This window comes from Aythya ferina, assembly GCF_964211825.1.
Source record: "Aythya ferina genome assembly, contig: HAP1_SCAFFOLD_137, whole genome shotgun sequence".
Taxonomy (NCBI): domain Eukaryota; kingdom Metazoa; phylum Chordata; class Aves; order Anseriformes; family Anatidae; genus Aythya; species Aythya ferina.
Genome location: NW_028181388.1, coordinates 5,840 through 28,515, shown reverse-complemented (window position 1 = coordinate 28,515; position 22,676 = coordinate 5,840). Strand labels below are relative to the sequence as shown.

Below are 22,676 nucleotides of genomic sequence, written 5' to 3'. Positions count from 1 at the left end.
CAGTGGCAAAAAGAAAAGGGGGAGAGTAAGGGGCGACAAAGACAGAAACGGTACCAGGAGGATGCCACTGACACTAACAGCACGGGTAATAGGAATAGTATAAGTGACACAGGTGCAGGGCAGCGGCGGGCACTGCCGCGCTGTGGGGCGCTTTGCCTGCTGCTTGCCCTCACCTGCCTGTGCACTGCCGCCGACAGTGCTAGAACAAAATGTGAAGACTGCTCAGATGGCAGTGATGAGAGTGCTTGTGTGAAGATGTGTGCTGAATCTGACTTTGTGTGCAACAGCGGTCAGTGTGTGCCAAACAGATGGCAGTGTGATAGGGATCTGGACTGTGAAGATAGGTCTGATGAAAGTTCTGAGCTGTGTCATATGAGAGCATGCTGGGTAAATGAAATCAGCTGTGGTCCTCAGTCAACCCAGTGTATCCCAGTGTCCTGGAAATGTGATGGTGAAAAAGACTGTGACAGAGATCCTGATTGCAAGGATAGAAGTGATGAAATTAACTGCCCTTCTCAGACCTGCAGGCCAGACCAGTTCAGATGTGAAGATGGGAACTGTGTCCATGGGAGTAGGCAGTGCAGTGGTGTGAGAGACTGTCTGGATGGCACTGATGAAGCAAACTGTAACAATGTTATTCAGTGCTCTGGACCTGGCAAATTCAAGTGCAGAAGTGGAGAATGCATAGATATCAATAAAGTGTGTAACCAGCAGAGAGACTGCAAGGACTGGGGTGATGAGCCCCTGAAGGAATGCATCATAAATGAATGTGACTGTCCGGCTGGGTTTGAGTTTGTAGACAAGAGAAACTGTGGAGATATTGATGAATGTCAAAACCCTGGTATCTGTAGTCAAATCTGTATCAACCTGAAAGGTGGCTACGAATGTGAATGTAGCCGTGGCTATCAGATGAATTCTGCTACAGGAACCTGGAAAGGGCCATACGGGTATAGAAATACAAGTAACACCTGTGATTACAATGACGCTGCTAAGCAGGGTTTAGGGGTTTATAGCATGGAGACAAGGGGTCACAACTACAGTGTTTGGAACAATTGTACAGCTTTGGCCTTACCTCCTGATGTTTTTCTGATTTGTGGGGATAGGGGCTGGCAAGGTATTGCTGCAAATGCTACCAGATGTCCATGTTACTTAGATAAACTCATTGTATTTGCTCCTAGCTTGTTACAGTTGTGTGAGATCACCAGACATAAATGGGCATTGCTTGCACCGGATTGCAATGATAATGTTGAATTGTGTGGGGTTGCAGCTAGAGCGGCATTGGCAATTTTAGTGCCTGGAGTGGCATCTGCGGCCGCACGTAACAACTGCTTGGCTGCGGGGATCGGCTGTGGTGTGGACGCCCCTAGGTGCACCCTGAGCGTTTTGTTCGGAGGGGACTCCACTCTCAGCCGCTCACCGCAGGAGCAGACAAAGATCTCCTGAAACTGCAGACAAACAGTATGTTTTCAGCTGCTGGAGGGATACTAACTGGAGTGTTAATAATTGTATGTGTTATTCTTAAATGTCCAGGTATTTTGTGTTGAAAGTATTTGTGTAAGGGTAAGGTTTTAAAACAAAGTGTTGCAAGTCATTTCATGAGGAACACAATGAGAGACAATACTTGTTTGTTTGCTTATCATTCTAAATTATGTTCTTGTGGTATGATTGAGAGTGAGATGTGCCAGAGGCCTCTGGGTGTGCGATTGTGCTCTGTATGTGTGATTGTGCTGTGTACTGTGTGAGTGAGAGCGCGCTTTTGCCACAGTGCAGGTTATTGCCTTAGTGTAGGTTTGCCATAGTGCAGGTTATTGCCATAGTGCAGGTTATTGCCTTAGTGCAGGTTATTGCCATAGTGCAGGATTCCGGAATATGGCCCTAGTACAGGTTATCATTGCCATAGTGCAGGATTCCGGAATATAACCATAGTTCAGGTTATTGTTGCCGTAGTGCAGGATTCCGGAATATAACCATAGTACAGGTTATTGTTGCCACAGTGCAGGATCCCGGGCTATAGCCATAGTACAGGTTATCGTTGCCATAGTGCAGGATTCTGGAATATAGCCATAATTCAGGTTATTGTTGCCATAGTGCAGGATTCCGGAATATAGCCTTAGTACAGGTTATTGTTGCCACAGTGCAGGATCCCGGGATATAACCATAGGGCAGGCTAAAAGCATAGGAAATTGGTGCCTGCAAAAATCAGAAGAAATGGATTTATTACAGCGCTGTTAGAAAAACGGGGAGTCAATTGGGGCAGGGCTAGTTGTGATCGGTTGAGCAAAATCAAGTTTCACTAGTACGGAGTCATTGTTTGAAGTAGCCACTTGGAGAAATTTAAGGGAATGTACTGTTTAGACCTTTTCAACTCACAAATTCATTACTTTCCTGAAAGAGCACATGAGAAAGAGTCAATATGGTATCAATCCTTTCAATCAATGGTTCACTGATTTGTTTGAAACAATGCATAGATGGTTACTGGGATTAGTCAAAGGGGGATTAAGGATTCTGTTCATTGTGGTGTCAATCATCATTACACGTAGTATTGTGATAAATGTGGTTAAAGGGTTACTTGCAAAATGTTATAGGGATTTTGAAGTGGTGCCGGGAACAGGTACCCAGTGGATCACTGCAAAGTGGACTGAAGCAGTTTTAGAATCTGCACACGCTGAAGACGACCATGAAGAGGTTCCTGATAATCATTCTGACAATGACGTGGGCTGTGACACCTCAAGGACTGTCAAGAACAGCCTTTGATCACCATCAAGTGATTAGGTTTAAGTGTGTTACTATTAGATTGTGTTACCATTAAGTGCTTACAGTAATTGTAGTGTTATTAGGATTAAGTTATATAGTTGTGTTATGTTATGTATTTGACATCTGCTGTAAAACCAAGTACTGCTTGTACAAAAAGAAAACAAGGGAATTGTTGGGAATTGGCATAATTGTTCGATCTAAGCTTGCTTTAAGCAACCAGGGGTAGGCCTTAGAAATCTCAGGGCCTGCTGTAGCTGAGCAAACCAAGCTGCCAGAGTAACTATGAGAAGCTCCCACTGCAATGACTCCCACATCACCCAATTAAGGAACTCAGATAATATTGTTATCAGCAGCTGGCCTCAAGGACTAGGTCTACGTGGCCGTTAAGCACAAAGGGGGTTGTTTTCCTAACTTCTAATCAAAAGGGGGGTTCTCTTCTTGCAGGTGGTGTTATTTTCTTAACGGTTTGTCTGAGTGCTTTTGACCAATAATCTTGTGTGAAACACTGTCCACCCCTGTAAAATTCACTATAAAAGTTGGGCTATTCGGGCAACAAAATGGTGAAGCATGATCTGACTCTGCTGGTGTCTGTCGTGCTTTCGTCCATGCTTCGCAACACTGAAGAATCTTCTGGGGCACCCAAGTGACCCCAGAGGAATATAGCATCTTCCTAGAGAGCCCAAGGATATTCTCAGGGCACACAAGCAACTCCCTAGGGCATACAAGCATACCCCTGGGGCACAAGAAAAGCCTCCCTGGGGCACACAAAGTTATCCCCTAATCACACAGAGTTGTGCCCCTGTCACCGAAGCATGTCCCTGCAGCACAGATGCACCTCCCTGGAACAACCAAGCACCTCACCGGAGCACACAGAAATCTTCCCACCACATGTCTATATCTGAGTGGAGAACCCACGCGTCTCCCCAGGGTTCCAAAACACCACCCGGGGCACACAAACCTCTCACTGGAGATGGGAAGCACCTCCTTTGGCACCCAAGATCTTCTGTGGGATGCACAAGATCCTGCCAGGCATCATCTGAAGGCACATCAGCATTTTCCATCTGGCACCCAAGCATCTCCCTGGTCACCCAAGCATCTTTCTGGACATCCCAGCATCTCCCCAGAGCAATCAGGCATCAATCCAGGTCATCCCTACACCTTCCAAAAGCCCCAAGGCTCCTCCCTTGGGCATTAGATAATGTATCCCTGGGGCACGCAAGCAGTATGTCAGAGCACCAGAGAATCTCCCCAGGCCACACAAACACCTCCCTTGAATATGCAGGCACCTCCATGAGGCTTGGGTCTCTCAAGGTGCTGCTTGGTCCTCTATTTAGGTGTGTGGGTAGTTAGATGTCGTGCTGTACGGAAAGGTGGAGCCCCTCCCTTGATGGACAGTAGTGTGTGGGCTGTGATGTAAGCAAGCGGAAGTGGCGCTATGGGCCTCGGGTATAGAACCCCATCTGACTCGACAATAAACGCCAATTGCCATCCACCATATTACAGAACAATATAACATTCTCCATCACATCTGCATTTCTGAAATGACCTTGCTTTTATTAAGTTCTTGCCACTGTAACAGAACAGTCATTTCCATCTACTTTACTAACTTTTCCTAAATGCTACTCACTTTGCTACATTTTCAGCTCCAAATTTTGCTATCAATTTACTTCTAACATGCTCATCATCCTTTTGCAATTCTAAATCGTCCTCTCTGCTCCATACAGGGGATCCATCCAAACGCTGCTCTGTCTGCAGAAAGTATGATGTAGTCTCCACTTCACCAGTGTTTTTCAGAAAGGCCTGTGTAACAGTGAACAGGTCCACGTTAAACCTTTCCATGAAGTGCCGCATCGTTTTCACTACTTCTCCCACCACACTGGAAGAAGAGCAAGTGCTTCTTGGTCTGTCTGCCCTTTGTAACCGAGTGCCAGGGACATTGGTGTGTGTGAGCCGAGGGACCGAGCGGCCTGGGGTTGGTCGCCGTGCCGTTCCTGAACCGGGTCGCCACTGCCCCCTGAAGGCAACACATAAGTTAGTGATACTACTGAAAGAGTTGTGGTTCAGATGTAGATCTGATTTCTCCTAAGCACACTGAATTCACAGCTGTTGATCCTCCAGAGGAGGCTTTGCAATTGAACATGTGGAGAATAGGTAAATTTCCCGCTGTTGTTTTCCTCTCCTCTTGTTTTGTTTTGTTTTTTTCCTAGTAGCATAGGCTTAAGACTGAAGAAACGGGCTGCTTTTTTTCATTTCCAGCACTGGCTGTTCCTCCTCAGTCCCGCCTTGTATTTTTTCAGTCATAGGGTATGTGAATGTAAATTCTTGGGAGAGAGGTAGAAAACTCTGTTTCAACTGGTGTTTTTTTCAGCTCTGTGGGGAGAACAAATAGGGTGGTTTTGAATATTCTGGCTCTTATTCAGAGCAGCATGTGGAGGGAGAGAGATGCGTTTGCTTTTTTAGTTCAATGGCTTCAGAAGCAAGAGGGGAAAAAACACTTTCTCTGGGAGCTGGAGAAGGTGTCCTAATCACCGGAGAGGTTTCTAAATGGCATATCTTTGCGAGTGTTCTGTAGTCCGGAGGTTTTTGTTTGTTTGACTTTGGAAGGTTTTCCTCTTAATATTCACGTCCTTCAGCAGAAGTGAGAAATGTGATCTTATTTTGTGCAGTGTCGCGGACCCTCCGAAATCTGCTGGGAATGATGAATACCTCGCACAGTACCAATGTGATGACGGTGGAGAGAAGGAGAAACCAAGACGATCAAAAGAACGTGACCTCATTTCAAAAGAAAACGTTTTGTCCGGCAAAGAGTCTTGTGAGCCTGGTGAGAAATTGCGGCAAACTTCCTCTCTCAAGTCTGACACTGAATGTAGCTCTAAAAACCTTTCCTCCTCAGCTATTACAGAGAGATGCCAAGATACAAAGGACAAGACTAAAAACACTGACAAAGGGCGTTACCAAAGCAAGAGGGAACGTGCTCCTACTGAAGAGAAGGAGAGTCAAAAAGCAGGTCCTTCCAGCAAGAGGAGGTGCTCTCAGAGCATGGAAGTTGTTGAGCAAAAGCGTCACAAGCAGGAGTACTGGGAGGGAAGCAGGTGCAGAGCTTTCCCTGCTGAAAGAAACAGCCCTGAGAATGGCAGACGAGCAGTCAAATATTCAAAGTACAGATCTGGCAGTGGAGGAAGATCAGAACAAGGTAGCAATAGATATTACCGATCCAAAGGGGAAAGAAGTTGGAGCAGAGAAAGATACTATCGAGATGAAGCACGGAGATGGGAAAGATGTAGCTATTAGAACGATTACTATTCACCTCATGCGACAGGAGACAGTAGAGAGAGAAAATTCTCTCACGGCGATGCAGCCCTTGACAAATCGACTGCAACTTAACTACAGCAGGTCACATAAGCGTTATCATTACAAAAGCGGATGGCCTCACGGTTCCCTCTTGAGAGAGGAAGATGTACGTCGCTTTAGCACACCCCGAGCAGACTTGCATTGTTGCTCAGTACTTCAGCAACATTCCGGAAGACATTCTCGTGAAAGACATGCGCTTCCACCTGTGTCAGCTCATTTGGAGAACTGTCGCCAGAAAAATGAAACAGAAGGAAACAGAAAAAGAAAATATACCCGTGCAGAAGGTAGTGAAAGTGAAATAGTGTCCTGGTTTCAGTTAGCACAGAATTAATTTTCTTCCTAGTAGCTGGTGGAATGCTGTGTTTTGGCTTAGAATGAGAAGAGTGCTGATAACACCCCGATGCTTTAATTGTTGCAGAGCAGTGCTTATACTAAGCCAAGGACATCTCAGCCTTTGCTCTGTCCTGCCAACGGGCAGGCTGGGGGGTGCAGTAAGAGCTGGGAGGGGACAGACCCAGGACAGGTGACCCAAACTAGCCAAAGGGGTATTCCATACCATCTGACGTCATGCTAAACAATATATAGGTGGCTAGCCGGGGGGAGGGGGCCGGACTGCTCGGGGTTAGGCTGGGCATCGGTCAGCGGGTGGTGAGCAATTGCATTGTGCATCACTTGTTTGTACATACTATTATTACTTCGTATTATCACCATTGTATCATCATTATTATTATTGTTATTATTATTTTTGTTATTTTTTTTCCTGTCTTATTAAACTGTCTTTATCTCAACTCACGGGCTTCACTTTCCATTTCTCTCCCCCGTCCCAGAGAGGGAGGGGGGAGGGTGAGCGAACGGCTGCGTGGTGTTTAGCTGCCGGTCGGGTTAAACCACGACAGCCTTTTTTGGCGCCCAACGTGGGGCCCGAAAGGTTGAGATAACGGCAGATCTGATCAGAGTGTGTTAAACTAAAATTGGTGGAAGGATTAGACCTGCTTAATAGTCACTTGTCATGATGCTGATTGCTTTAATCACAACTCTGCTGCGCCTGTTTTCCAAATTGAGTATTATAGTACATTATTTTCCGTATTTGCTCTCTGTAGTGTTGTTTCTCCTCTCCGGGCCCTGGTTTCAGACCATTATGGTACTAAGTGTTATAGCAATGGCTTATGAGACGATAAGATATCTGGTCATGACTCTAACTTGGTATTTATACTCAGTAACATCGTGGACTCTGTACTTTGGAAACAGCATCTTGGGAACTATTAGCAATTATACCTATTGTTTTTCTCCATTAGAGAGTCAATCTGTGGAGGGGAAAGGGGAGGATATTTTTCCTTACTTGCTTACTCTCCCTTTCTCCTTCACCACCCCTGTATCCTCCTGGGTCACTCTGCCTTCCTCCTTCACCACCCTCTTATCCCCTGAGCTTGTCACAATAGCTCTCCAAGATATTGAATATTTCTGGAATACTCAGAATACCATAGTCTTGTTGTTCTGCCTCATGAATGCACTTCAGATTCTGCTTAAAGTTAAACAACTACTTATGAAGCTCATCCGGAGATCTGCCCGGAGGCAGTATAGTTGTGGGTGGCAGGGAGTATGGGTGGATATGGGCAGGCATCTAGAGCAGTTGGCACCCCCAGTGTGTTGGAAATTCACCCCTGAACAATGGCAAAATCCTCAAAAACTGGCAGAATGCTTGAAAAAAAGGTGTAATGATTCTGGCAGTTCCAAAGTAACACAAATCATTGTAACGTGCTGGGGCCTGGCTCATGCCTATCGAGCTGCCATTGATACTGCTGTCAACTTAGTGACAGACCCTGCGGCCACTCCAAACCCTGTGACAGATCCAACGGCCACTGTGACCCCTACGGTGGATTCTGCAGCCGCTCCAGCTCCAGCTCCTGCAGCCGCTCCAGTCCCAGCTCCTGCAGCCGCTCCAGTCCCAGCTCCTGCAGCTGCTCCAGTCCCAGTTCCTGCAGTCGCTCCAGTTCCAGCTCCGGCCGCTACTCCAGTCCCAGTTCCTGCAACTGCTCCAGTCCCAGCTCCTGAAGCTGCTCCAGCTCCAGCTCCTGAAGCCGCTCCAGCTCCAGCTCCTGCAGCTGCTCCAGTCCCAGTTCCTGCAGTCGCTCCAGTTCCAGCTCCGGCCGCTACTCCAGTCCCAGTTCCTGCAACTGCTCCAGTCCCAGCTCCTGAAGCCGCTCCAGCTCCAGCTCCTGAAGCCGCTCCAGCTCCAGCTCCTACTGCTGCTCCAGTCCCAGCTCCTGCAACTGCTCCAGCTCCAGCTCCAGCTCCTGTAGCCGCTACAGCTCCGGTTCCTGCAACTGCTCCAGCTCCTGTAGCCGCTCCAGCTCCTGTGGCCGTGTCAGAGAAACGAGCTGTAGCAGTGCAAGTTGACCCTGCAGAGGGCATTCCAACCCCTGTGGCAGACCCTGTAACAAAGTCAGAGAAACGAGCAGTAGCAGTGCAAGCTGCCCCTGTAGAGAAGGTGAAAATATGGTATAGAAATTCAAGTCGTTTAGAACGCAGAGAGTCTTCTGCCAATCCAGGTAAGGCTTCTGCCAAAACTAAGTATAGAGATGACGAAGATGATGACGACGCTGGGCCGTCAAGGATTCAGGAGGAGGTGGGTCGTGCTGAAGAAGCCCCACTGTACAACCAGTTGCCAGAGAATGAAAAGAAATATGCCCTGTTCACTGATGGGTCCTGTCGTATTGTGGGGAAGCATCGGAGATGGAAGGCTGCTGTATGGAGTCATACGCGACGAGTTGCAGAAGCTGCTGAGGGAGAAGGTGAATCGAGTCAGTTTGCAGAAGTGAAAGCCATTCAGCTGGCTTTAGACATTGCTGAACGAGAAAAATGGCCAGTTCTCTATCTCTACACCGATTCATGGATGGTAGCAAATGCCCTGTGGGGATGGTTACAGCAATGGAAGCAAAACAACTGGCAGCGTAGACAGAAAGATAGAAAAGGAGCTTTTAGTTGGTGAAAAAAATGCAAAAATATCACAAGTTCTAGAAGAAAAAGAAGTCTAAAGATAAACATGGAGAGAAGGATTCCAAGTAAGCAAGGATTCCAGCATACTCCGCATTTTTTATCCTAATTCTTTTCTGGGTGCTTCTCATGTCTTCTTTTTTTTTTTTTTTTCTCCTTTTTTTTCTTCTCTTTTTTTCTTTTCTTTTCTTTTTTTTTTTTTTTTTTTCTGGTAGTTTCTAAGTTATTTAGATAGCATCAGCTGACTGGGGATCATGTTGTTAGGTTGATCAGTGAAGACATGAAAGCTATTGTTGAATTGTGTCAGAGCTTTGGACCACATAATTCGAATCACATCCGTACACCATTCTGGATTAGGTTAAAAGTTTTTTTCTGCTTGCACCTATTCCAGAGCTAGCCATTGTTAATGATCTGTGTACAAACCAGGACCTATGGTCCTTCAATCTGAGGGCTTAAGTTTGCTGCATCTAAAGTAAGTTGCGTGTGCACATAGCACCACAAAATAGCTGACATGCTGCAAATCATCACCTGTGGTAAAATAAATCAAGTTTCATATAGGCAACAAGTGCCACATCTTTTTTTTCTCTTTTTAACTTGCATGTTTCTTTCAGACTTCACGATTTGTGTTTCTGTGCGCTCCACTTTGACAATGCCAATCGCAAGCGTAAAAGAAGAAGAAAAAGGAGAAGAAGAAAAAGGAGAAACACCAGGAAAGCGAAAGGCTCCTTGGAACACTTAGATCATTGTTTCCAGAAGATAATGTGGGAGAAGAAGGAAGAATCCCATCCTCCAGATGGCTCTTCATGTGAGCAATGCAGAAGCGAGGGCAGTAAACAACCTTACAAGGAAAGGAAGCCTTCCAGCGCAGGCGAAAGCAAGAAATACAGCTCCATGGCATCCAACGAGTATATTAAAGGTAAGCGGCCGCAGTGTGTTTGAGGAATTCCTTTTATATTAATGTAGAGATTATTTCAAACAGTCTTGAAGTGCTTGATGACTTAACAGTCTGCAGATTTATTACCAAATCAAAAAAAGCCGACTTGGTAGACTATTTTTTTCCCAGTTTTGAATGACCACTAGGAAGAAGGTTGTTCTGGCATCAAACAGGATCTTGGCTTCACCCGGACAAGCACTATCACCCATTTTCATGGCACTTTTTAAAAGATCAGTAGAGAATATTTTACAAGTTGTGCAGAAGATCTTCCCGTATGCACAGCTTGCGCTAAAGGAGGACCGACAGCAAGATATAACCACAGCATCCACTTCTTTATAATTCTGCTAAAGCAAAAACTTGTGGTTTGTGCAATCAACTTAAACCTTTCAGACATAATGATGGTAGAATTTTATTTTTTGCATGTGCATGTCTTTCTTTTGGGCATGTCTGGAATATAATGCATAGGTTTTATTGTGGATTCGAAACTGAAATGCCAAATGGAAGCTCTGAATGACTCAATACACAGTAAAGGACGATGCGTTCTCTACTGAAGCATCCTGCTTCTGATGGCAGCTAAGATAATTAGCATTTGTAGAGGTTGACTTGAGGTTTGAAGTATAAGGCACCTATTTTTCTTTCAAAAATCAAAACTCAGATCTTTGGAGGGGAAGCATTTCTAGGTCAATGTTTCTAATTCCTTTCTGAAGAATGTCAGGACCAGGATACAAGTATAACTGGTCTAAGCTAAATATTGTTTTAGCTATCATCATTTTTAACCAGTCTCCTAATTTAAATGTTTGTGGATCATACTATACATGTGCACGTGAGATCAATTAGCATTGATACTTACTAGACGAATGGAATTCTGTGACCATCACATCCTTTATCACCGTGCTTTCATTGTGGGAACCTCCTCCAGAAAGAAATGGTCTTTTTTTTTTTTTTTTTTTTTTAGTTATTTAGTAACTGCAGAAATTGTTCGTAATCTCCTTTATTCCAAGGGGGAGAAAAAAATCACCAAGAGTAGCATACCTTATCACATCAGTGATACCACATCAGTGGGACTTAGTACAGCTTTGTAGGGCCTTGTGCCATCTCCTTAAATCTGTGGTGGGATGAACTCTAGGAAATAGCTTTCAGTGTGTGCTCTCAAATGAAGAAAGGGTTTTGGCACTTATTTAGAAGCTGTATTAATGTAAGAGAAAGAGACAAAGGCTATTCAGGAAAGTTAACAAACCTCTTTTGCCTTTCAGAGCATTTCAATCCTATTTTACAAGATGATATGTTCGACAGTGATGACGATGCATCCTTGGTTTCTGGAGATGAATTAAAAGATGGAATGCCTGACGGACCAGAGAAAAAACGCCTCTGTTTCAGCAGGTAAAGAAAGATAGATCCCTGTTACGTTTAAATTCTCAGGTCTGCTGAGTCTTTTAAACAGTTCCAGCTGTTCAAAGTGCGAGGGGTGGTAGACGAAGGGGTAACATCAAGTTTGTGTGTTGAAGAGGTGCTTGGTATTCACAAGAAGAAAGGGTGAAGGGACTAAAGTTGTAATGAAGTTGCTCTGAATGACTAAATTGAAAAGCCCAGGCTTCTCTTCCTAAGCCAAAGTGATCCGTAGACTACCAGAACACGTTGACTTAATCCATGGCATTCTTTGAAAGACTCAAGACCACATAAATGTGCTGTCTGTCCTTTTAGCTAAAAATACGCCAACTTTATGGGTTTGTGTTGCCACCTTTTGCCCTTGTGTTTTCCAGGATTGTTAAACCAGTAGTGAATTATGTAGCAGAAAGAAAACTGAGAAATGGCTTGTTAAAACACCTTGAGAAAAATTTGAACGGTGTCTTTATTTGTTAAGCCACCAAGTTGTGTTAATCTTTTGGTATTTTAGTATGGAAGTCATGCAAGCCCACAGTTGGAAAGTTAGATCATGTTGTTGCAGCTGGATCAGTTATTTTTCTCAGTTTCTATTGCTGTGCTGTCCAGAAGATTTTCTGTGCTTCAGAGCAAGGCTAAGTCTCTAGCATCTTTGATTTAAGCCAGCAAAGGTACAGCCTGATTGTAGTGGGGAAACAAATGCTCCTAGCAAATTTATTTCCTAGTAGTAAAGCAAGATTGCAGGGATATTAATTTGCAGTCTTGGTTTAGTAAAGAATAGGAAACACAAGGGAAGGAGAGGAAACATTTGGGATGACTGAATAACTTAACTGGAAATCTTACATGTATTTAATATACCACTGCCATTTGGATTATTTGGGGAGGGAAAAGAAAGTCTATAGGAAAAATACTTGGAACGTCTGTGTGTCTGTCTATTCAGCACCTCATTTATAAACTTGTTTTCTTAACTCTTGTTCTAGGAGTGCTTTCTGCGAACCAACATCATGCCGGCCCCGTCCGCTAATAGTAGGAAAAGAAGGGTACGACCAGGTTTCTTACGTGGCACCCACGGTGTTGCACGCTTTGGAGAAGTTTCCCGTTCACACCCTGGACGTTTCTGTTCTGCTTACAAATGTTGCACTGCCAGAAGAAATCTGCGGACACGTACCTTTTTATTCTCATCGGATTCACTGACTGTATGTAAAGGATCAATCAAGTTGCAAGTAAGGTGAGCAAAATTCATTGGTAATGGAGGTGGCCTTGTTTTAATGTGCTGGGATGTTTGCTTCTGTCTGAAAATCCCCTTTTCTTTTAGACAAAACCACAAACAATCTGAATGTTGTACATGTCCACATTTTCCATACTCAATTTCACAGTGAGGATGTTGCTAGCAGCTCAGAAAGCTGGGCGGTGTTGCTAATAAGCATCTCTTTGTGGAAAGAAATGCTGCTCATGTCACTGGGATCCAGAAAGTAGTTCTCATTGCCTCCTAAGACTGTGTGCTCCCAGTAGATGGCTCTGTACCAGACTGCATGTCGGCTACTTTTTGTAGCCTTCTTTTAAATTATATTAGTAAGGCAACCAAGGTTTGGGGCTTCTGTTTATTTTGTTTTCACACGGACATACACAACTTGTGCTGTTGCAGTATGTGCAATAAAAGCATTAACATTCACAAAACACTTCATTTGCACGCTGATGTGGTTTTAACTAGAAAAAATGAACAGATTTGGTGTTTTTACGTTTAGGCAGGAAATCCATTTTCTTGTTTGGCATCACTACCTCAAAATATTTTTACCTTTAGTGGAAACGTTTGAGAGCCATACAAGTAAGGACAGACATGTTACATGACTGAATACTGATGTGTCCCATAAGAGGGACATTTCCTTTCTTTGTTATGCGATGATTGTGGCTGTGGCCATACAGCTACGGTGTCTAGCCACTGCCTGAATATATCCTTCCCATCTTCTGACTAGAGTTCTCCGAATACTGATAATCTGAAAGGGTGCACAGAGAAATTCCTTATGTGAAAGGATGCTTGCCACTCTGTTCATGTAGTTTCATTTCATGGGGCAGTCCAATGGCTATGTAGCTATGTATTAACAGGTTATTCTACGTGTTTTAGTTTTCTTACCCAAGCTTTCCTTTTCAGTAGCTGATCCGAAATGCTCAGAAGACAGCACCAAGCATAATTTATGTCCCAGATATCCATTTATGGTGGGACAATGCTGGACCTGCTTTGAAACTTACTTTTCTAACTCTACTACATAACATTCCAGCATTTTCGCCAGTTTTGCTGCTTGCTACGTCTGATGTATGTCACTCAGATCTCCCAGAAGAGGTATTTGTCAATACTTTTCTTACTATTTCTTCAGTGTCTTGTAATTTATGAATGCTTTCAGCATCAAAATGCTGTGCTTTGTTAAATGCATGCTGTTATTACTCAGGCACCCTAACAAATCACTTAAAATTTGCTTAGAGAAAAAGAATACTGTGAAAGCATCTGCTTAAGGTTTTTTCTGAGTCAAGCAAGTGACTTTCACCCCTTTCTCATGCATGCAAATAATAAATTAATACAATAATTCAGGTGGCTACAAAGTGGTTCAGTCAAGAATATGCAGTGCTTGAAATGACAAGAGGATGTCTTTACTGAAGAGATTTCTTCTGACAGTCTGCCATTCCATGCTATGTTGGGTAAACTGCTAATAATGCAATTTAGTAGAGAATTGAAACACTTTGATTAAAAAAAATAAAAAATCAGTTTCTTTCTTCAGATAGGCCAAAGCATTCCAAGCTGGAAAGCTGAGTTCCAATTTCTGCTAAAGTAACTTTGGAATTGAATTCTAGTTGTATTCCTAAATAAACTGTAGTAAAAGTACATGCAGGACTTCATTGACTTCTGAGAGTTTACATTAAGGGAAGGTGCCCAAAACAGGACCACACTGTTCTCATTCTGATTATTTTGTCTCAGTTATTGGGGGAAGAGAACGGGTCTAACCTAGAGGTGTTAATTATCAACTGCTTTGAAAGTGCTTGAGTTCCCACAGAAGTTTTTGTACAGGTTGTAAATTCCTTCTAAAATAAGTAGTGAAATTCCTTACCTACCTTTTAATACTAGAACTTGAACATGGAGGAAGACGTAGAGGTACTAGCTACTTCAGACACCTTTTGGTAGAGAAATAAAAACTCAGCAAAAAGCCCTCACTTGTCTGCTGAAGCCTTTCTCTTCCCTCTATAGCCATAAAGGTTCTAAGTAAAGGATGCAGCAAGGCAAGTAAATACAAAGGAGGCGCTGTTGGATGTGGTGAAAGCCATTACTTTATCAGTGTAGCGTACAATCCCTTCAGCGAGCTTTAATTCTACAGGTGATTCTTAAAGGCGATATTTGAATTTGCCGTGCCAGCCTGTGAAAATGTAGCCTTTTAAGGCCAGGAAGATAACTTTTTTCAGTTTGTGTTCTTCAGGTTATTCTTAATTTGAAAAGGTACTCGTCTTTTTGGAATAGAATATGAGTTTTTGTGGCCTTAAATCTGAAATGTCTTTCCTCCTTCTGCTTTAGATCCAAAAATTATTTAATAAGGAATTTGGAGAAGTGTGCAATATTGAATTGTCTGGTAGGGCAGAGAGAGCAGCTTTTTTTGAGGACCTAATTCTAAATGAAGTGGCTAAGCCTCCTGTAAAGAAAAGAGGTGAGGAGGATATAAGAAGTACATCTAAAACTTTCCTATCAAAGTTACTAGCTCTTTGGGATTTGCTTTGGTGGTCATTTTCTGTCAGTAATTTGTCATATGTCATTTTGCTGACTCTCAAATGTCTCTTATGGGATTATTCGCTGAAAGCCCTGGTTTCATTCTAAAAAGCCAGTCCAAATGCCAACACAGTTTGCTCATGAAAAGGCTTTGATACGTAGGCATGTCACAGCACTGAAAAGCACAGAGATCTTTCCTTATAATTACAAACAATATTTACAGGACTACTTGAATGAAGTCTAAAGCCCTTTCTTGGACTGTCAGTTCCTGTGGGAACAGGAATAGGAGCAGCAGTTTGTAAAAATAAGTTTTGAGGTCCTGTTCTCTGTTTCATCTGGAACTCCTCAATAGGAATCAATCATAAGTGCAGTGTGTTTTCTTTTTCCTCCAATTGGCTGCTTAGATCCCTTTTTCTCCTTAATTTATTAGATAAGCCTAAACTAGGGGCGTGTATTTCAAAGACAGATGTAACTTGAATATACCTGCGGATCAGCAAAAGTCCTCTTCATGTGGGCATCCACTGGCTTTTCTTCCCCTTTCCTCCTAGGTTCTTGAGCTGTGAAAAATCTCGACAAATACATATGTCCTCATCTGAACTAGTCATTAGGCTCCTCTTCTGGTCTGAGGGAAGAAATCAGCACCTCTCGGCCCAGTTATCTCATTCTAAAGTAGATGCCTGCAATAGGTACTTCACAGGTGCAATTCATGCACCTTTTCCTCAATGTCGACAACAAAGAAAATGTCGGATGGCTTGCTCAGCTTTCACTGTTGTGATTTTCTGCAGCAAAGTGAAATAAATCTCCCACCCTCAGTGTTTCTTCTCTACCATGCACGTGCTTCTGACCTCCCTACTTCTTGTTGTCCTCTCCTAGCAGCTCTAATGCCAGTTGAAAGAGCCCTTCCATTTTTGAGAAGCAAACTGGTTAATTTCAGCATCTTCTGATGCATCGCAAATGTTGAGAGTTTTTAGGAAGTCGTTTATTTAAAGTTTTCAGAATAATTTTGGTAGACAGTGTGCAAGGTTAAGAAAACCTCTGAATGCTTGTATTTGATCTGCAGGTACCTGACTATGCCACAAGGATTAAAGAGCCGATGGATCTTTCAACAGTTCTGACTCAAATTGACTCGCGCCAGTACCTCGCTGCAGGAGACTATCTGAAGGACATCGATCTAATCTGTAACAATGCCTCAGAGTACTACCCGGATCAAAGATCTACAGGTGAGGATGTGCTTTTTAGCCCTAGTTTAAAATATCTGTCAGATGTATAGATGGATAAATGCTGTGTGTGGACAATAGACTTCGGATGGATTAGATGATTTTGGACATCCACAGAGAACATCTCATACCACATTGTAAATATTTTATCATTTTGCTACTTGGGTATGGAATTGTGATACAAGTGTTCCCAAGGAACTAGTGCTTTTGTTTTAATTAACTTCGATGTTGTTATGCTGAAAATATTCACTGAGATAACCTTTTGGAACCGACCTATGAAGAAAGCAATTTTTTCTGTGATCAAAACAGTTTCATTGGTTGGTAGACAACATTCAGATAAAGTCTGTAAAATTTCAGATCGTCACAGCGCCTATGTTTTGCAAGACACTGCATATTCAATGGTGAGGAACGAAATGGATACAGAGTTTGGACGACTTTGTGAACAAATTAAAGAATCTCGTGAGAAAAGAGGTACATGCTTTAACGCTAAGGATTTGAAGACTTGTCTCTGCATTTGTAACTGAAAATGCACGGCAAAGATCTTTGGTATCTATTCTTTATTGCAAGGTCACACCTCTCCAGCGTGTGCTCCATGCGACAACTCCAAGTCACCACGGCAGAACCCTGCTACTGAAGACGAGAAACCAGAGGAAGAGAGTAATGAAAATGAGGAGATGCCAGCGGCACCTGTAGATGCCAGTACACCCATTTCTAATGGCAAGTTGCATTTTATTCAGCTGCTCTTGTCATTCATACCTTCTCTGTTCTTGAGGCGCAACAGGTGTCTCTGATGCCTGGCTCTTTATGCCAGAGGTATTTTGTTTTCAAATTGACTTCCAAATGGGAGAGAGAAATCCAGAGGTCATTCATTCAATATAGTGATGAATTAAAGTTCAAAGAAAGTTGGTTCATTTGATGTACTCTTACTGGAACTTCATTTTGTAAACAGAACGACCCCCCACTCAAGGATATCACAGCTTCCCTCCCGTACTAAAAATGATAGTACTCACCCTTGTAGGAGCAGCAATGTGAAGAAGGTCAAGGGCAGTAAGAAGGGTTCAAAGCTTTGATATAACAAGCCTTACACTTTTTTTGACAGAGCTCCTAATCAGCATCTTTCGCAAGGTCTGGAGATGGGAGAAAAACTCAAACTAGATTTTAATTCTAGGATGTATAATGTCAAGCTTGACTGTTCCTCTGAACAGTCAATTGAATTTAAATTTTTTTAATTTAAATTAATTAGTTTAGTTTTTTTAATTTAAATTCAATTGAATTTAAAGTTTTGAATTTAAATTCCAATTGAATTTATGAAAAAAAATCCAATTGAATTTAAAGTTTTTTTGTTGTTGTTGTTTTTCACGAAACACTAAGTTTATGTGAAAGGTTTTGCTGCAATATCTTTTTGCCAAGGATATTAAGCTTAAGTTATCCACAAGAAAATGGTGGGGAGAGGGAAACTTTAGTTTTGAAAGCTTTTTTTTTTTTTTTTTTTTTTTTTTTTTCCCAGGTTTTTCCTGAGCACAGCAGCGTTTAAGTGTCTGCCTGCCATTAGTTGCCCCACTACCAAGTCAGGAGGGTTAATTAAACTTGCGTGAGGCAGAATTTCTTTATCTGAATCTACGTGGTTTGCATAAATATATTCTTATTTCCTTCTTTCCCTAGGATTATTCTTCTACCAGTATTGAATGTTTCAACGGACACCGTTTAAGATCAATGAGAAAAAGCATCCTGCGGTGTTCAGTCTCCAGCTTTGAAGAAATTATGGCGATACTGAGGGGAAATGTCAACAGAAGATGCTTTTCAAGGTACTGTATTTCTGTATGTTCAATCTCTGTTCGATCTGTAGATTGAAAAGCAAGAGAGAAAGCATGTGCAGTGAGTTGTGGCCTGATAAACCTCTGGCTAAAATCAGCAGAGGCCTATGAGCATGCTGATGGCATACCAGTACCTTAAAACTAGAATCCCTCTTCTCAGTGGAAGTCTTCTGCTTTTCTAAAAAAAACGTGTTTTTTTTTCCCAAACCCCTTTGAGGTGTTGTTGTGGTGTTTAGCTGCCGGCCGGGTTAAACCACACAGCCCTTCTCCAACCCTCCCACCTCCCTCTCTGGGATGGGGGAGGGAAACGGGAAAGTGAAGCCTGCGAGTTGAGATAAAGACAGTTTATTAAGACAGGAAAATAATGATGATGATGATGATGATGATAATAGTACTGCTAATAGTAATGTGTACAAAACAAGTGATGTGCAATGCAGTTGCTCACTACCCGCTGACCAGTGCCCAGCGTAACCCCTAGCAGCCCGGCTGCCCCGCCCTATCCATGGTGCAGCATGTTGCCATAAGGCATAGAATTCTTTGGCCAGTTGGGGTCGGCCATCCTGAGTCTGTCCCCTCGCAGCTGTTGCTGTGTGCCGATTCTGATCGCTAGTAGGAGAGTGAGACACCGAAAGTTCCTTGGCTTGTTGTAAGTACTGCTCTGCAGCAACTGAAACATCGGGGTGCTATCAGCACTCTTCTAAACATCCTTTCACACTTCCTAAGCCAAAACATAGCAACCTACCCGCCACTAGGAGGAGAACTAACTCTGTCCTAACTGAAACCAGGACATGTATCTTTTCCACTTGGGTGCTATTGCTCATAATTTTGAGAATTCAACATGAGCAAGCTAGGAAATGTGGGTACATACAGAACCGCGTGTATATGGTACGCAACAGACTTGGGATGTGGATCCTGCGTGAGGCCTACAGGCTTCTCTTTGTATACCATGGAGCACTGGCTTGTAAACATGGTGAAATTTCCCATCCTTGATGGGTCTAATACAACAAGTCTTTCCTCCCTTCTCTCCCCTGTCCTCTTTCTTAATGTAGGCAGTTGAGAAAAACACAGGTAAGTGGCTGTAAGTCCCCGGGATACCTATTTACGCTGGTTACTGAAGAGGATGGCACTTGGTCACTCCATGGCTTTCATTTGGCCCCAAAGCCTTCTGTAGTCATCTGAATTCACTCCTCAGTGACTTTTCTGCGAAGAGAGGTAGGTGCAAACAGGAGATTTTATGAATTCCTTGGGGAGGGAGCAGTGTGAATTGCAGCTTCGTAGGCACAAAGCAAACTGTTCTAATTGTGCAAAGTAAATTGATACTTGGTAAGTTCAAACTTAGTTTTATAGTTGGCAACCACAAAAGTAAACCTTAGCTGTGATCCTACCAGCACAGTGGTGTAGCTCTTCCCTTCCCCTTGTCCTCTTGGCTCTTTTAATGAGAGTGCAAGCAACAAACCTGTGCCAAAGGGTGCTGTATAGTAAGCAATGGGCAGGCTTTTTTCTAAAAAGCACGAGTTTGAGTTATGTGGTGTTTGGGTGTTTCTCTTGAAACGATTCTTACCTCCTTGAGCTGTTAGATCATAATGCAGGAAATGAAAGTGCTGCATGCATAAACAGAGTAATCAAACATACACCTCTTAGGAAGAGGCTTGCAATGTAATAGTGTTTGTTTTGAGCACTGTTAGATACAGTTTGACATGAATGGAGTGAAAACACCTTAGAGAAAGGTGTTGATTGTTCTCACTTTTCCAAGACAGAAATAACTGGAGTAGATTTCCCTCCTGCATGGAACAAAAGTTGCACCTTTTTTTTTTGTCTGGCTAGCTTTCAGTCTCTTTAAGAATTTCTCTACAGGTCACAGTTTTAAGTAGACGGTGTAAACGTGCAGAGCGATAAGTAAGTGGAATGCAGTGGTTGTGACAACAACTTCTGATCTGAAATGTAAAGAAAAATCAATCCACTTCAGGGTGCCTTTTTTGTTTGTCTGTTTCCATTTTACAAGAGCAACGGTGAAATAAGGAGAATCCCATCTTCACTGTTTCAAAATACTTTGTTTCTGTGTTTCAGTCACCAGAACATTGAGGAGTAGAGCTGGTGCAAAAACTGTGAGACGAGTCCACGGAGAAAACAGGGACTTGGAGCTGCGCCGCAGCTGTAGAGTCGGACGCAGTCGGTACTCTACTACTAACTCGTCCATTCTATTTGACAAACTTATAACAAAGTAAGTCATCTTTTCTTGCAGACCTCTTAAAATGATCTTTCTTAGCAAGCCTTTGCACTATGGCATGATGTTGGCCTCGACTTGCTCTGTATTTTGACAGCAAAGAGGTATGGCTGCTCCTGGCATTGAGAGTTCAATTTGTTGAGTTTTCCCCATTTGGCAGTTTTCTTAGCATCAGAAGTGCCTTCATTTTTAATGAACTTTTTGTTCCATACTCACAAAAGTGAATGTAATGCTTGATTAAGAAACTGAGGATGGTTTGATACAGTCAAAGCAAAGTAGTCCTAGCGATTCTGCATTTCTGTCCATGGTTTATTTCTGTTTCTGAAGCCAAAATTGTTTTCTGCTTCAGAATTTGCTTTCCTTGCATTTCATCATTTTCTACAACACGAAACTTAGATTCCCATGTAGAGAAGAACAAACAGCCTTTCCTCGGTTAACAAAAAATGACTTAATGCTACTGTGCAGAGCAACTTAAGAAGGATTAAAAGTTGACATAATTTTTTTATAACATCTTAGTAGGATGTCAGAATTCTTATTTTCCTCCTGCATTTAAATATATATATATTTTAAATGTGCTCAGTAAGAGGGGAAAATAAACCTGAAAACAGCGTATGTTTGCAAATCCTCAAAAGCTTGTTCTTAAATCTCTATCAAAAATAAAGATTTGACCTAATTTTTTGGTAATGTCTAAAATCTTGGCTAAGTGTCAATGACTTTTGCTTTGTGCGTACTACATTAAAATCTCTTACTGATTATGCGTGCTGTTTTATTTTGTTCATACATGCCTAACTTTGCTCTTACATGTCAACTTTGTATCTTAGTACTGCGGAAGTTGTGCTACAAAAAATGGATGAAATGGAGCAGATGCGTAGATGCCAAAGATGTTGGGAAGATGTTGAGGTACAAATGACAGAGCAAATACTCCGTCAGTTTGCCATTTTTGTAGAGTATTTCACGTAGGGAAGTAACTTAGTTGTAATTTTTATTTGAACTGAAATAACTTCCTTCCAAAGAATAGTGTGGTCTAAACTACCATTTGGTCTTGCTCTCTGGTTATATCTTCATGTCTTACTGATACGGTTGTGCTCCAGATATCTTTTAAGAGTGGAGGAAGCATCTTCTGCAGAAGATGTGGGATAACGGGGAGATGCTGAAATGCATGTCTTCCACTCCAGTTTCTGAATTGCCTTCTGCATTTTGAATAGACACTGTTTACAAACAGCTGTTTCGGACTTGGGTTTTTACTCCAAATGTTACTAAAAGCTCTGCCTGGGGGACTGAATATGCAAAAAGACTGGTGCTTTGCATCAGCTTGGCAGTTTAAGCTGTTTAGCTTTTTATCCGTAACTCCTAGATCATATTTCTCGTCATGCTCAGGAACGCACTTACTTGGAAAGCTTAACAAAAGGCAGTGCATGGCTTCCTGTGTTGGTCACTCGCTCGAATTTTGATTCCTGTTAATGTCTTTTTTCCCGAGAGCTCACAAAGAATCTCCAGTATCATGTAGCTTTAATCATCTGTTACAGGCAAATGGAGCTGTTTTCTTTAATTGACCTAACTTGCATTTTAGAATTCTTCCTTGGTTGCAAACTGCTCCCAGAGTTTTCAGGAACTTGAAGCCTTTCAAATTTCCAGCTGAATGAACTGATGGCTACTTTATGTATATTTGTTCGTGTGCTGGCCTTGCCTGAGAGCTTAAATAAACCCCTGTCTCTAGAGGAACCCCTGTTGAAGCTGTATGCAGCAATCATACTCCTCTGTCTTAGTTTTGCTCTATTAAATTAAACTATTTTATTAAATTACTGTTTCTTATGAATGATAGGCACATCGTTTTAAAACTTCCCGATAACCTACTTTCATAGCTTTTTGTTTAGCTCTGAATTGCCTTCTTTTTCTCTCAAATCACAGAATGGTTGAGGTTAGAAGAGGCCTCTGGAGGTCACCTGGTCCAACCCTCCCCTGCTCAAGCAGGGACACCTAGAGCTGGTTGCCCAGTGCTGTGAAATGAATCCAGAATTGTCCACGGTACTTTTTATTAGCATCTCTCACACGCCTGTATGATTTCTTTTGGTATGTCTGCTAGAAAGGTAGTTCTTTTTCCTTGGTTCTGTCACACTGTAGGTTATTAACCTATGATTAACTAATGCACTCAGTTTTGTATCTGGGCAAGTATTTAACCACTGCATGTACTGAGCGCTGGTTTAGAGCAGAAATTCTTGTTACTGATTGTGGGTGCACGCAATCATATTCCCATTCTCTCCTC

General features: G+C 42.6%; 1 long non-coding RNA gene across 2 annotated transcripts; it reads left to right on the top strand.

Moving 5' to 3' along the window:
* The first annotated feature begins 5,267 nt into the window (after positions 1-5,267).
* On the top strand, positions 5,268-11,396 carry LOC311428774. Of its 2 annotated transcripts, none has more exons than XR_014687882.1 (3): positions 5,268-5,575; positions 9,711-10,015; positions 11,287-11,396. It is a non-coding gene; the product is annotated as an uncharacterized lncRNA (long non-coding RNA). The 2 variants fall into 2 exon arrangements; XR_014687883.1 differs by lacking the exon at positions 5,268-5,575 and adding an exon at positions 9,095-9,167.
* Positions 11,397-22,676: the final 11,280 nt, after the last annotated feature.